The sequence below is a fragment of the Anas acuta genome, unplaced genomic scaffold (assembly GCF_963932015.1).
Source record: "Anas acuta unplaced genomic scaffold, bAnaAcu1.1 SCAFFOLD_38, whole genome shotgun sequence".
NCBI lineage: Eukaryota > Metazoa > Chordata > Aves > Anseriformes > Anatidae > Anas > Anas acuta.
The window spans coordinates 1,113,295-1,127,909 of record NW_027076215.1 but is presented as its reverse complement, the minus strand read 5'-3'; positions in this window follow the sequence as shown (position 1 = coordinate 1,127,909).

The window sequence follows — 14,615 nt, the reverse complement described above, 5'->3', positions numbered from 1 at the left end:
GCGTAAAGACTCCCCTGGAGAGTTCACTTGTACCCAAAGCCTTCCTCTGGGGGCACTTTTGAATGGGCGAAAGGGGCTCGGAAAGCGTTTTCTGGGGCCCGAGTTTTCACTCATCACCAATGCTGGCTAGGGCTATATTTAGTGTTGCTCGGAAAGAGCGAACCAGGAGGGTCCAGTTGCATGTGGGGCTGCGTAAAGGCTCCCCTGGGGAGTTCACTTGTACCCAAAGCCTTCCTTTGGGGGCACATTTGAATGGGCGAATGGGGCTTGTAACGCGTTTTCTGGGGCCCGATTTTTCAGTCGTCTGCCAGGCGGGCCATGGTTATATTTAGTGTTGCTCGGAAAGAGCGAACCCGGAGGGTCCAGTTGCATGTGGGGCTGCGTAAAGGCTCCCCTGGGGAGTTCACTTGTACCCAAAGCCTTCCTTTGGGGGCACATTTGAATGGGAGAATGGGGCTTGTAACGCGTTTTCTGGGGCCCGATTTTTCAGTCATCTGCCAGGCGGGCCATGGTTATATTTAGGGTTGCTGTGAAAGAGCGAATACGGAGGGTCCAGTTGCATGTGGGGCTGCATAAATGCTCCCCTGGGGAGTTCAGTTGTACCCAAAGCCTTCCTTTGGGGGCACTTCTGGATAGGCGAATGGGGCTTGAAACTCTTTTTCTGTGGACCAAGATTTCAGTCTTATGCCATGCTGGCTAGGGTTATATTTAGGGTTCCTTGGAAACAGCGAATACGGAGGGTCCAGTTGCATGTGGGGCTGCATAAAGGCTCCCCTGGGGAGTTCACTTGTGCCCAAAGCCTTCCTTTGGGGGCACTTCTGGATGGGCGAATGGGGCTTGAAACGCTTTTTCTTTGGCTTGAGTTTTCAGACTTCTGCCATGCTGGCTAAGGGTTTATTAAGGGTTGCTCGGAAACAGCGAACCCGGAGGATCCAGTTGCATGTGGGGCTGCGTAAAGGCTCCCCTGGGGAGTTCACTTGTACCCAAAGCCTTCCTTTGGGGGCACTTTTGGATGGGCGAATGGGGCTTGAAACGCGTTTTCTGGGGCCCGATTTTTCAGTCCTCTCCCATGCGGGCCAGGGATATATTTAGGGTTGCTGTGAAAGAGCGAATACGCAGGGTCCAGTTGCATGTGGGGCTGTAGAAAGGCTCCCCTGGGGAGTTCATTGTACCCAAAGCCTTCCTTTGGGGGCACTTCTGGATGGTGGAATGTGGCTTGAAACGCATTTTCTGTGGCCCGAGTTTTCAGTCTTCTACCATGCTGGCTAGGGTTATATTAAGGGTTGCTCGGAAACAGCGAACCCAGAGGGTCCAGTTGCATGTGGGGCTGCGTAAAGGCTCCCCTGGGGAGTTCCGTTGTACCCAAAGCCTTCCTCTGGAGGCACTTTTGCATGGGCGAAACGGGATCAGAATGCGATTTCTGTGGCCTGAGTTTTCAGTCGTCTCCCATGCCGGCTAGGGCTATGTTTAGTGTTGCTCGGAAAGAGCGAACCCGGAGGGTCCAGTTGCATGTGGGGCTGCATAAAGGCTCCCCGGGGGAGTTCACTTGTACCCAAAGCCTTCCTTTGGGGGCACTTTTGGATGGTCCAAGGGGAATCGCAATGCGTTTTCTGAGGCCCGCTTTTTCAGTCTTCTCCCATTGCGCCGAGGGATTTATACAATCTTGCAGTGAAAGAGTGAACCCGGAGGGTCGAGTTGCATGTGGGGCTGCATAAAGGCTCACCTGGGGAGTTCACGTGTACCCAAAGCCTTCCTTTGGGGGCACTTCTGGATGGGTGAATGGGGCTTCAAACGCTTTTTCTGGGGCCCGAGGTTTCAGTCGTCTCCCATGCTGGCTAGTGTTATATTTAGGTTTGCTCGGAAACAGCGAACCAGGAGGGTCCAGTTGCATGTGGGGCTGCGTAAAAGCTCCCCTGGGGAGTTCACTTGTTCCCAAATCCTTCCTCTGGGGGCACTTTTGAATGGGCGAAAGGGGCTCGGAAAGCGTTTTCTGGGGCCCGAGTTTTCAGTCTTCTCCCATGCCGGTTAGCACTATGTATAGTGTTGCTCATAAAGAGCGAACCCAGAGGGTCCAGTTGCATGTGGGGCTGCATAAAGGCTCCCCTGGGGATTTCACTTGTACCCAAAGCCTTCCTTTGGGGGCACCTCTGGATGGGTGAATGGGGCTTGAAACGCTTTTTCTGTGGCCTGAGTTTTCAGTCTTCTGCCATGCTGGCTAGGGTTATATTAAGGGTTGCTCGGAAAGAGCGAACCCGGAGAGTCCAGTTGCATGTGGGGCTGCATAAAGGCTCCCCTGGGGAGTTCACTTGTACCCAAAGCCTTCCTTTGGGGGCACTTTTGGATGGCCCAAAGGGAATCGCAATGCGTTTTCTGAGGCCCGCTTTTTCAGTCTTCTCCCATTGCGCCGAGGGCTATAGTTACGCTTGCGGTGAAAGAGTGAACGCGGAGGGTCCAGTTGCATGTGGGGCTGCATAAAGGCTCGCCTGGGGAGTTCACATGTACCCAAAGCCTTCCTTTGGGGGCACTTTTGGATGGGCGAAAGGGGCTCAGAAAGCGTTTTCTGGGGCCCGATTTTTCAGTCGTCTGCCATGCGAGCCAGGGATATATATTTAGTGTTGCTGTGAAAGAGTGAATACGGATGGTCCAGTTGCATGTGTGGCTGCATAAAGACTCCCCTGGGGAGTTCAGTTGTACCCAAAGCCTTCCTTTAGGGGAACATATGGATCGGTGAATGGGGATTGAAACGCTTTTTCTGTAGCCCAAGTTTTCAGTCTTCTCCCATGCTGGCTAGTGTTATATTAAGGGTGTCTCGGAAACAGCAAACCCGGAGGGTCCAGTTGCATGTGGGGCTGCGTAAAGGCTCCCCTGGGGAGTTCACTTGTACACAAAGCCTTCCTCTGGGGGCACTTTTGAATGGGCGAAACGGGCTCGGAAAGTGTTTTCTGGGGCCATAGTTTTCAGTCGTCTCCCATGCCGGCTAGTGTTATATTAAGGGTTGCTCGGAAACAGCGAACCCGGAGGGTCCAGTTGCATGTGGGGCTGCATAAAGGCTCCCCGGGGGAGTTCACTTGTACCCAAAGCCTTCCTTTGGGGGCACTTTTGGATGGGCGAATGGGGCTTGAAACGCTTTTTCTGTGGCCTGAGTTTTCAGTCGTCTCCCATGCTGGTTAGTGATATATTTAGGGTGGCTCGGAAACAGCGAACCCGGAGGGTCCAGTCGCATGTGGGGCTGCATAAAGTCTCCTCTGGGGAGTTCAGATGTACCCAAACCTTCCTCTGGGGGAACTTTTGGATAGGCGAATGGGGCTTGTAACGCGTTTTCTGGGGCCCGATTTTTCACTCGTCTGCCATGCGGGCGACGGATATATTTAGGGTTGTTGTGAAAGAGCGAATACGGAGGTTCCAGTTGCATGTGGGGCTGCATAAAGGCTCCCCTGGGGAGTTCACTTGTACCCAAAGCCTTCCTTTGGGGGCACTTCTGGATGGGCGAATTGGGCTTGAAACCCTTTTTCTGTGGCCCGAGTTTTCAGTCTTCTGCCATGCTGGCTAGGGATATATTTAGGGTTGCTCGGAAACAGCGAACACGGAGGGTCCAGTTGCATGTGGGGCTGCATAAAGGCTCCCCTGGGGAGTTCACTTGTACCCAAAGCCTTCCTCTGGGGGCACCTTTGAATGGGCGAAAGGGGTTCGGAAAGCGTTTTCTGGGGCACGAGTTTTCAGTCGTCTCCCATGCCGGCTAGGGCTATGTTTAGTGTTGCTCGGAAAGAGCGAACCCGGAGGGTCCAGTTGCATGTGGGGCTGCATAAAGGCTCCCCTGGGGAGTTCATTGTACCCAAAGCCTTCCTTTGGGGGCACTTTTGGATGGGCTAAAGGGTCTTGTAAGGCGTTTTATTTGGCCTGATTTTTCAGTCGTCTTCCATGCCGGCCACGGCTCTGTTTAGTGTTGTTCAGAAAGAGTGAACCCGGAGGGTCCAGTTGCATGTGGGGCTGCATAAAGGGGCTTTAACTTGTACCCATAGCCTTCCTTTGGGGGCACTTTTGGATGGTCCAAGGGGAATCACAATGCTTTTTCTGAGGCCCGCATTTTCAGTCTTCTCCCTTTGCGGACACGGGTTATATTTAGGCTTCCTGTGAAAGAGCGAATACGGAGGGTCCAGTTGCATGTGGGGATGCATAAAGGCTCCCCTGGGGAGTTCAGTTGTTCCCAAAGTTTTCCTTTGTGGTCTTTTCTGGATGGGCGAATGGGGCTTGAAACCCTTTTTCTGTGGCCCGAGTTTTCAGTCTTCTCCCTTTGCGGACACGGGTTTTATTTAGGCTTCCTGTGAAAGAGTGAATACGGAGGGTCCAGTTGCATGTGGGGCTGCGTAAAGGCTCCCCTGGGGAGTTCACTTGTACCCAAAGCCTTCCTTTGGGGGCACTTCTGGATGGGTGAAAGGGGCTTGTAACGCGTTTTCTGGGGCCCGATTTTTCAGTCGTCTCCCATGCCGGCTAGGGCTATGTTTAGTGTTGCTCGGAAAGAGCGAACCCGGAGGGTCCAGTTGCATGTGGGGCTGCGTAAAGACTCCCCTGGGGAGTTCACTTGTACCCAAAGCCTTCCTTTGGGGGCACTTTTGGATGGTCGAAAGAGACTCGCAATGCGTTTTTTGAGGCCCGCCTTTTCAGACTTATCCCTTTGCGGTTAGGGCTATATTTAGGCTTGCGTAGAAAGAGTGAACGCGGAGGGTCCAGTTGCATGTGGGGCTGCGTAAAGACTCCCCTGGGGAGTTCACTTGTACCCAAAGCCTTCCTTTGGGGGCACTTCTGGATGGGCGAATGGGGCTTCTAAGTCATTTTCTGGGGCCCGAGTTTTCACTCGAATTCCAGGCAGGCCAGGGCTATATTTAGGTTTGCATTGAAACAGCGAATACGGAGGGTCCAGTTGCATGTGGGGCTGCATAAAGGCTCCCCTGGGGAGTTCACTTGTACCCAAAGCCTTCCTTTGGGGGCACTATTGGATGGTCGAAAGAGACTCGCAATTCGTTTTCTGAGGCCCGCTTTTTCAGTCTTCTCCCTTTGCGGCTAGGGATATCTTTAGAATTGCTCGGAAAGAGCGAACCCGGAGGGTCAAGTTGCATGTGGGGCTGCATAAAGGCTCCCCTGGGGAGTTTTTGTACCCAAAGCCTTTTTCTGGGGGCACTTTTGGATGGGCGAATGGGGCTTGTAACGCATTTTCTGGGGCTCGAGTTTTCACACGAATTCTAGGCGGGCCAGGGTTATATTTCAACTTGCTGTGAAAGAGCGAACCCGGAGGGTCCAGTTGCATGTGGGGCTGCATAAAGGCTCCCCTGGGGAGTTCAGTTGTACCCAAAGCCTTCCTTTGGGTGCACTTTTGGATGCTCGAATGGGGCTCGGAATGCATTTTCTGGGGCCCGAGTTTTCAGTCGTCTCCCATGCCGGCTAGGGCTATTTTTAGTGTTGCTCGGAAGGAGCGAACCCGGAGGGTCCAGTTGCATGTGGGGCTGCATAAAGGCTCCCCTGGGGAGTTCACTTGTACCCAAAGCCTTCCTTTGGGGGCACTTCTGGATGGGCGAAAGGTGCTTGAAACGCTTTTTCTGTGGCTCGTTTTCAGTTTTCTGCCATGCTAGCTAGGGTTTTATTTAGGGATGCTCGTAAACAGCGAACCCGGAGGGTCCAGTTGCATGTGGGGCTGCATAAAGGCTCCCCTGGGGAGTACATTGTACCCAAAGCCTTCCTTTGGGGGCACTTTTGGATGGGCTAAAGGGTCTTTTAAGGCGTTTTATTTGGCCCGATTTTTCAGTCGTCTTCCATGCCGGCCACGGCTCTGTTTAGTGTTGTTCAGAAAGAGTGAACCCGGAGTGTCCAGTTGCATGTGGGGCTGCATAAAGGGGCTTTAACTTGTACCCATAGTCTTCCTTTGGGGGCACTTTTCGATGGTCCAAGGGGAATCACAATGCTTTTTCTGAGGCCCGCTTTTTCAGTCTTCTCCCATTGCGCCGAGGGATATATTTACGCTTGCGGAGAAAGAGTGAATTCGGAGCGTCTACATGCATGTGGGGCTGCGTAAAGGCTCCCCTGGGGAGTTCAGTTGTACCAAAAGCCTTCCTTTGGGGGCACTTTTGGATGGTCGAAAGAGACTCGCAATGCGTTTTCTGAGGCCCGCATTTTCAGTCTTCTCCCTTTGCGGACACGGGTTATATTTAGGCTTCCTGTGAAAGAGCGAATACGGAGGGTCCAGTTGCATGTGGGGATGCATAAAGGCTCCCCTGGGGAGTTCAGTTGTTCCCAAAGTTTTCCTTTGTGGTCTTTTCTGGATGGGCGAATGGGGCTTGAAACCCTTTTTCTGTGGCCCGAGTTTTCAGTCTTCTCCCTTTGCGGACATGGGTTTTATTTGGCTTCCTGTGAAAGAGCGAATACGGAGGGTCCAGTTGCATGTGGGGCTGCGTAAAGGCTCCCCTGGGGAGTTCACTTGTACCCAAAGCCTTCCTTTGGGGGCACTTCTGGATGGGTGAAAGGGGCTTGTAACGCGTTTTCTGGGGCCCGATTTTTCAGTCGTCTCCCATGCCGGCTAGGGCTATGTTTAGTGTTGCTCGGAAAGAGCGAACCCGGAGGGTCCAGTTGCATGTGGGGCTGCGTAAAGACTCCCCTGGGGAGTTCACTTGTACCCAAAGCCTTCCTTTGGGGGCACTTTTGGATGGGTGAATGGGGCTTGAAACTCTTTTTCTGTGGCCAGAGTTCTCAGTCTTCTGCCATGCTGGCTAGGGTTATATTTAGGGTTGCTTGTAAACAGCGAACACGGAGGTCCAGTTGCATGTGGGGCTGAGTAAAGGCTCCCCTGGGGAGTTCAGTTGTACCCAAAGCCTTCCTTTGGGGGCACTTTTGGATGGGCGAAAGTGTCTTGTAAGCCGTATTATTTGGCCCGATTTTTCAGTCGTCTCCCATGCCGGCTAGGGCTATGTTTAGTGTTGCTCGGAAAGAGCAAACCCGGAGGGTCCAGTTGCATGTGGGGCTGCATAAAGGGGCTTTAACTTGTACCCAAAGCCTTCCTTTGGGGGCAGTTCTGGATGATCCAAGGGGAATCGCAATGCGTTATCTGAAGCCCGCATTTTCAGTCTTCTCCCTTTGCGCCGAGGCCTTTATTTAGTCTTGCGGTGAAAGAGAGAACCCGGAGGGTCGAATTGCATGTGGGGCTGCATAAAGGCTCCCCTGGGGAGTACATTTGTACCCAAAGCCTTCCTTTGGGGGCACTTTTGGATGGTCCAAGGGGAATCGCAATGCTTTTTCTGAGGCAGGCTTTTTCAGTCTTCTCCCATTGCGCCGAGGGCTATATTTAGGCTTGCTGTGAAAGAGTAAAAACGGAGGGTCCAGTTGCATGTGGGGCTGCGTAAAGGCTCCCCTGGGGAGTTCAGTTGTACCCAAAGACTTCCTTTGGGGGCACTTTTGGATGGGCGAATGGGGCTTGTAACTCGCTTTCTGGGGCCTGATTTTTCAGTCTTCTGCCATGCTAGCTAGGGATATATTTAGGGTTGCTCCTAAACACCGAACACGGAGGGTCCAGTTGCATGTGGGGCTGCGTAAAGGCTCCCCTGGCGAGTTCACTTGTACCCAAAGCCTTCCTCTGGGGGTACTTTTGGATGGGCGAAAGGGGCTCGGAAAGCGTTTTCTGGGGCCCGAATTTTCAGTCTTCTGCCATGCGGACAAGGTTTATATTTAGGGTTACTGTGAAAGAGTGAACGCGGAGTGTCCAGTTGCATGTGGCGCTGCATAAAGGCTCCCCTGGGGAGTTCACTTCTACTCAAAGCCGTCCTTTAGGAGCACTTTTGGATGGGCGAAAGGGGCTTGTAAGGCATTTTCTGGTGTCCGAGTTTTCAGTCTTCTGCCATGCTGGCTAGGGTTATATTTATGGTTGCTCGGAAACAGCGAAGAGGGAGGGTCCAGTTGCATGTGGGGCTGCAAAAAGGCTCCCCTGGGGAGTACATTTGTACCCAAAGCCTTCCTTTGGGGGCACTTTTGAATGGGCGAAAGGGTCTTGTAAGGCCTTTTCTTTGGCCCGATTTTTCAGTCATCTCCCATTACGGCTAGGGCTATATTTAGGCTTGCTGTGAAAGAGTAAAAACGGAGGGTCCAGTTGCATGTGGGACTGCGTAAAGGCTCCCCTGGGGAGCTCTGTTGTACCCAAAGACTTTCTTTGGGGGCACTTTTGGATGGGCGAAAGTGTCTTGTAAGGTCTTTTCTTTGGCCCGATTTTTCAGTCATCTCCGATACCGGCTAGGGCTATATTTAGGCTTGCTGTGAATGAGCGAATAAGGAGGGTCCAGTTGAATGTGGGGCTGCATAAAGGCTCCCCTAAGGAGTTCACTTGTACTCAAAGCCTTCCTTTGGGGGCACTTCTGAATGGGCGAATGCGGCTTGTAACGCGTTTTCTGGGGCCCGATTTTTCAGTCTTCTGCCATGCTAGCTAGGGTTATATTTAGGGTTGCTCGTAAACACCGAACACGGAGGGTCCAGTTGCATGTGGGGCTGCGTAAAGGCTCCCCTGGGGAGTTCACTTGTACCCAAAGTCTTCCTCTGGGGGTACTTTTGGATGGGCGAAAGGGGCTCGGAAAGCGTTTTCTGGGGTCCGAGGTTTCAGTCGTCTCCCATGCCTGCTAGGGCTATGTTCAGTGTTGCTCGGAAAGAGCGAACCCGGAGGATCCAGTTGCATGTGGGGCTGCATAAAGGCTCCCCTGGGGAGTTCAGTTGTACCTAAAGCCTTCCTCTGGGGGCAGTTTTGGATGGTCGAAAGAGACTCGCAATGCTTTTTTTGAGGCCTGCTTTTTCAGTTTTATTCCTTTGCGGCTAGGGCTATATTTAGGCTTGTTGTGAAAGAGTGAACACGGAGGGTCCAGTTGCATGTGGGGCTGCGTAAAGACTCCCCTGGGGAGTTCACTTGTACCCAAAGCCTTCCTTTGGGGGCACTTTTTCATGGGCGAATGGGGCTTGTAACGCATTTTCTGGGGCACGAGTTTTCAGTCGTCTCCCATGCCGGCTAGGGATATGTTTAGGGTTGCTCGGAAAGAGCGAACCCGGAGGGTCCAGTTGCATGTGGGGCTGCATAAAGGCTCCCCTGGGGAGTTCAGTTGTACAGAAAGCCTTCTTTTGGGGGCACTATTGGATGGGTGAATGGGTCTTTGAATCCGTTTTCTGGGGCCGTGTTTTCAATTTCTCTCCCATAACGAGTAGGGCTATGATTCGGGTTGCTCGGAAAGATCGAACCCAGAGGGTCCAGCTGCATGTGGGGATTCGTGTAGGCTCCCCTGGGGAGTTCACTTGTACTCAACGCCTTCATTTGGGGGCACTTTTGGATGGGCGAATGGGGCTTGTAACGCATTTTCTGGGGCCCGAGTTTTCACTCGACTGCCAGGCGGGCCAGGACTATATTTAGGGTTGCTGTGAAAGAGCGAATACGGAGGGTCAGGTTGTATGTGGCGCTGCGTAAAGGCTCCCCGGGGGAGTTCACTTCTACTCAAAGCCTTACTCTGGGGGCACTTTTGGATGGGCGAAAGGGGCTTGTAACGCGTTTTCTGGGGCCCGAGTTTTCAGTAGTCTGCCATGCGGGCCAGGGTTATATTTAGGGTTGCTGTGAAAGAGCGAATACGGAGGGTCCAGTTGTATGTGGCGCTGCGTAAAGGCTCCCCTGGGGAGTTCACTTCTACCCAAAGTTTTCCTTTGGTGGCTTTTCTTGAATGGGCGAATGGGGCGTGTACCGCATTTTCTGTGGCCCGAGTTTTCAGTCTTCTGCCATGCTGGCTAGGTTTATATTAAGGGTTGCTCGGAAAGAGTGAACCCGGAGGGTCCAGTTGCATGTGGGGCTGCGTAAAGGCTCCCCTACAGAGTTCACTTGTACCCAAAGTGTTCCTTTGGGGACACTTTTGGATGGGCGAAAGGCTCTCGGAAAGCGTTTTCTGGGGCCCGAGTTTTCAGTCATCTCCCATGCCGGCTAGGACTATGTTTGGTGTTGCTCGGAAAGAGCAAACCCGGAGGGTCCAGTTGCATGTCGGGCTGCATAAAGGATTCCCTGGGGAGTTCAGTTGTACCCAAAGCCTTCCTTTGCTGGCACTTCTGGATGGGCGAATGGGGCTTGTAGCACGTTTTCTGGGGCCCGATTTTTCAGTCTTCTGCCATGCGGGCCAGGGTTATATTTAGGGTTGCTGTGAAAGAGCGAACACGGAGGGTCCAGTTGCTTGTGGGGCTGCGTAAAGGCTCCCCTGTGGAGTTCACTTCTACTCAAAGCCTTCCACTGGGGGCACTTTTGGATGCGCGAAAGGGGCTCGGAATGCATTTTCTGGGACCCGAGTTTTCAGTCGTCTCTAATGCCAGCTAGGGCTATGTTTAGTGTTACTCGGAAACAGCGAACTCGGAGGGTCCAGTTGCATGTGGGGCTGCATAAAGGCTCCCTGGGGACTTCACTTGTACCCAAAGTCTTCCTTTGGGGGCAGTTCTGGATGGGCGAATGGGGCATGAAACGCTTTTTCTGTGGCCCGAGTTTTCAGTCTTCTGCCATGCTGGCTAGGGATATTTAGGGTTGCTGTGAAAGAGCGAACCCGAAGGGTCCACTTCCATGTGGGGCTGAGTAAAGGCTCCCCTGGGGAATTCAGTTGTACCCAAAGCCTTCGTTTGGGGGCACTTTTGGATGGGCGAATTGGCTCGTAACTCTTTTTCTGTGGCCCGAGTTTTCCGTCGTCTGCCATGAGGGCCAGGGTTATATTTAGGGTTCCTGTGAAAGAGCGAATAAGGAGGGTCCAGTTGCATGTGGGGCTGCGTAAAGACTCCCCTGGGGAGTTCAGTTGTACCCAAAGCCTTCTTTTGGGGGCACTTCTGGATGGGCGAATGGGGCTCGGAATGCATTTTCTGGGGCCGAGTTTTCAGTCTTCTGCCATGCTGGCTAGGGTTATATTAGGGTTGCTCGGAAACAGCGAACACGGAGGGTCCAGTTGCATGTGGGGCTGCATAAAGGCTCCCTGGGGAGGGTCACTTCTACCCAAAGTCTTCCTCTGGGGGAACTTTTGGATGGGCGAAAGGGGCTCGGAAAGCGTTTTCTGGGACCCGAGTTTTCATTCGTCTCCCATGCCGGCTAGGGCTATGTTTAGTGTTGCTTGTAAAGAGCGAACACGGAGGGTCCAGTTGCATGTGGGGCTGCATAAAGGCTCCCCTGGGGAGTTCACTTGTACCCAAAGCCTTCCTCTGGGGGCAATATTGGATGGTCGAAAGGGTCTTTGAATGCGTTTTCTAGGGCCGTATTTTCAATTCCTCTCCCATACCGACTAGGGTTATGATTCGGGTTGCTCGGAAAGATCGAACCCAGAGGGTCCAGCTGCATGTGGGGCTTCGTGTAGGCTCCCATGGGGAGTTCACTTGTACCCAACGCCTTCATCTGGGGGCACTTTTGGATGGGCGAAAGGGGCTCGGAATGCATTTTCTGGGGCCCGAGTTTTCAGATTTCTGCCATGCTAGCTAGGGTTATATTTAGGGATGCTCGTAAACAGCGAACACGGAGGGAGGGTCCAGTTGCATGTAGGGCTGCATAAAGGCTCCCCTCGGGAGTTCACTTCTACCCAAAGCCTTCCTCTGGGGGAACTTTTGGATGGGCGAATGGGGCTCGGAAAGCGTTTTCTGGGGCCCGATTTTTCAGTCGTCTCCCATGCGGGCCAGGGTTATATTTAGGGTTGCTGTGATAGAGCAAATACGTAGGGTCCAGTTGCATGTGGGGCTGCATAAAGGCTCCCCTGGGGAGTTCACTTGTACCCAAAGCCTTCCTTTGGGGGCACTTCTGGATGGGCAAATGGGGCTTGAAACGCTTTTTCTGTGGCTCGAGTTTTCAGTTTTCTGCCATGCTGGCTGTGTTATATTTAGGGTTGCTGTGAAAGAGCAAATACGGAGGGTCCAGTTGCATGTGTGGCTGCATAAAGGCTCCCCTGGGCACTTCTGTTGTACCGAAAGTCTTCCTTTGGGGGCACTTTTGGATGGGAGAAAGGGGCTTCAAATGCTATTTCTGCTGCACGAGTTTTCAGTCTTCTGCCATGCTGGCTGGGGCAATATTTATGCTTGCGTAGAAAGAGTGAACGCGGAGGGTCCAGCTGCATGTGGGGCTTCGTGTAGGCTCCCATGTTGAGTTCACTTGTACCCAAAGCCTTCCTTTGGGGGCACTTCTGGATGGGCAAAAGGGGCTTGTAAGGCGTTTTCTGTGGCCCCAGTTTTCAGTCTTCTGCCATGCTGACTAGGGTTATATTTAGGGTTGCTCGTAAACAGCGAACCCGGAGGGTCCAGTTGCATGTGGGGCTGCATAAAGGCTCCCCTGGGGAGTTCACTTGTACCCAAAGTCTTCCTTTGGGGGCACTTCTGGATGGCCGAATGGGACTTGAAACGCTTTTTCTGTGGCCCGAGTTTTCAGTCTTCTCCCATGCGGGCCAGGGTTATATTTAGGATTGCTGTGATAGAGCGAATACGGAGGGTCCAGTTGCATGTGGGGCTGCAAAAAGGTTCCCCTGGGGAGTTCACTTGTACCCAAAGCCTTCCTCTGGGGGCACTTTTGGATGGGCGAAAGGGTCTTGTAAGGCCTTTTCTTTGGCACGATTTTTCAGTCAGCTTCGATTCCGCCTAGGGCTATATTTAGGCTTGCTGTGAATGAGGGAATAAGGAGGGGCCAGTGGCATGTGGGGCTGCATAAAGGCTCCCCTGGGGAGTTCACTTGTACAAAAACCTTTCCTTTGGGGGCACTTCTAGATGGGCGAAAGGGGCTCGGAATGCATTTTCTGGGGCCCGAGTTTTCAGTCGTCTCCCATGCCTGCTAGGGTTATATTCAGGGATGCTCGTAAACAGAGAACACGGAGGGTCCAGTTGCATGTGGGGCTGCATAAAGGCTCCCCTGGGGAGTTCACTTGTACCCAAAGTCTTCCTTTGGGGGCAGTTCTGGATGGGCGAATGGGCCTCGTAACGCGTTTTCTGGGGCCCGAGTTTTCAGTTTTCTGCCATGCTGGCTAGGGTTATATTTAGGGTTGCTCGGAAAGAGCGAACCCGGAGGGTCCAGTTGCATGTGGGGCTGCATAAAGGCTCCCCTGGGGAGTTCACTTGTACCCAAAGCCTTCCTTTGGGGGCACTTTGGCATCGGCGAAAGGGTCTTGTAAGGCGTTTTATTTGGCCCGATTTTTCAGTCGTCTCCCATGCCGGCTCGGGCTATATTTAGTTTTGCTTGTAAACAGTGCCTCCAAAGGACGGCTCTGGGTACAACTGAACTCCCCTGGGGAGCCTTCACGCAGCTCCACATGAAACTGGACCTTTTCTGTTTCCTGTTTCTGAAGTACACGAAACATATCCCTACCCGGCATTGGAGAGGAATTCAAAATATTGCCCGAGAAAATGCGTTCAAAGCCCCTTTCACCCATCCAAAAGTGCGCCCTTAGAAAGGCTTTGGGTACAACTAAACTCCACAGGGGAGCCTTCACACAGCCCCACATGCAACTGGACCCTCTGTGTTCGCTCTTTCTGAGCAACCCCAATAATATCCTTCCACGGATTCGGAGAGGAAGTCAAAAGAAGGCCCCAGAAAAGTCGTTCAAATCCCCTTTCAGGCACCCAAAAGTGCCCCCAAAGGAAGGCTTTGGGTACAAGTGAACTCCCCAGGGGGCCTTCACACAGCCTGAAAAATTGGGCCCCAGAAAACGCGTTCATTTAAGGATATGGTGAGTGGGATAGGTTAATGTTTCGGGTTCTGGTTAGGTTTAGTTTAGGGTGAGAGTATTAGGGTTAGGTTTAGGGATAGGGTTAGAGAATTAGGTTTAGTGTAATGATAAGTTTTAGGTTTAGTGTAACTTTTTTTTAGCGTAATGTTAAGGGTTAAGTTTTGGATAAGAGTAAGGGTTAGAGTTAGGGTAAGTGTTAAAGGGTTAGAGGAAGGGGAAGAGGACGGGGAATGGAAAGGGGAAGGGGAAGGAGAAGGGTAACAGGAACGGGAATAGGAACGGGAAGGGTTAATATAGTGTCCGTCCCGGTGCCGGGGTTCAGTCCCATGCGGATGGGAGGCTTGCCGTCCCGAGCTCCCGGGTGCCTCCGTCCGGAGGCGAGGAAGCAGACCGTCCCGAGCCCCTTGGTTCCGGTCCTGGGAGACAATAGTGCTAGCCGCACCAGGGTCCAGAGCCGACCTCGGGTGTCTCCGAGACGGCTATCCAATGGCACAGGTATCTGGCCACATACGGCGCGGTGCTTGTCATGCGTTGAACGAGGTTGTTGCTGTCGAGATGTTCGGGGACCGGCTGTTCCGAAATCTGTGGACTGTGTCGGGCGGCATGCCGGCAGACTGTCCCGTGTCCCGGGTGTCCGGCCTCGATCGGCACGTTGGCCGGCCGTGCCGTGAAGCGGGAGGCTGGTGTCCTCTGCTATTGGGACTCGCCGTTCCCGTTCTATCCCGTGCGGATCGGCGAACGACCATCCCACGCTCCCGGTTATATCCGTTCGGAAACGCGGGAGCCGACCGTCCCGAGCGCCTTGAGCAACGTGTGTGCTAGCCACACCACGGTCTGGGCCCCGTCTCGGGTGGATCGGAAAAGGCGATCCCATGAAACAGTTGTGCGGCCACGAGCTGC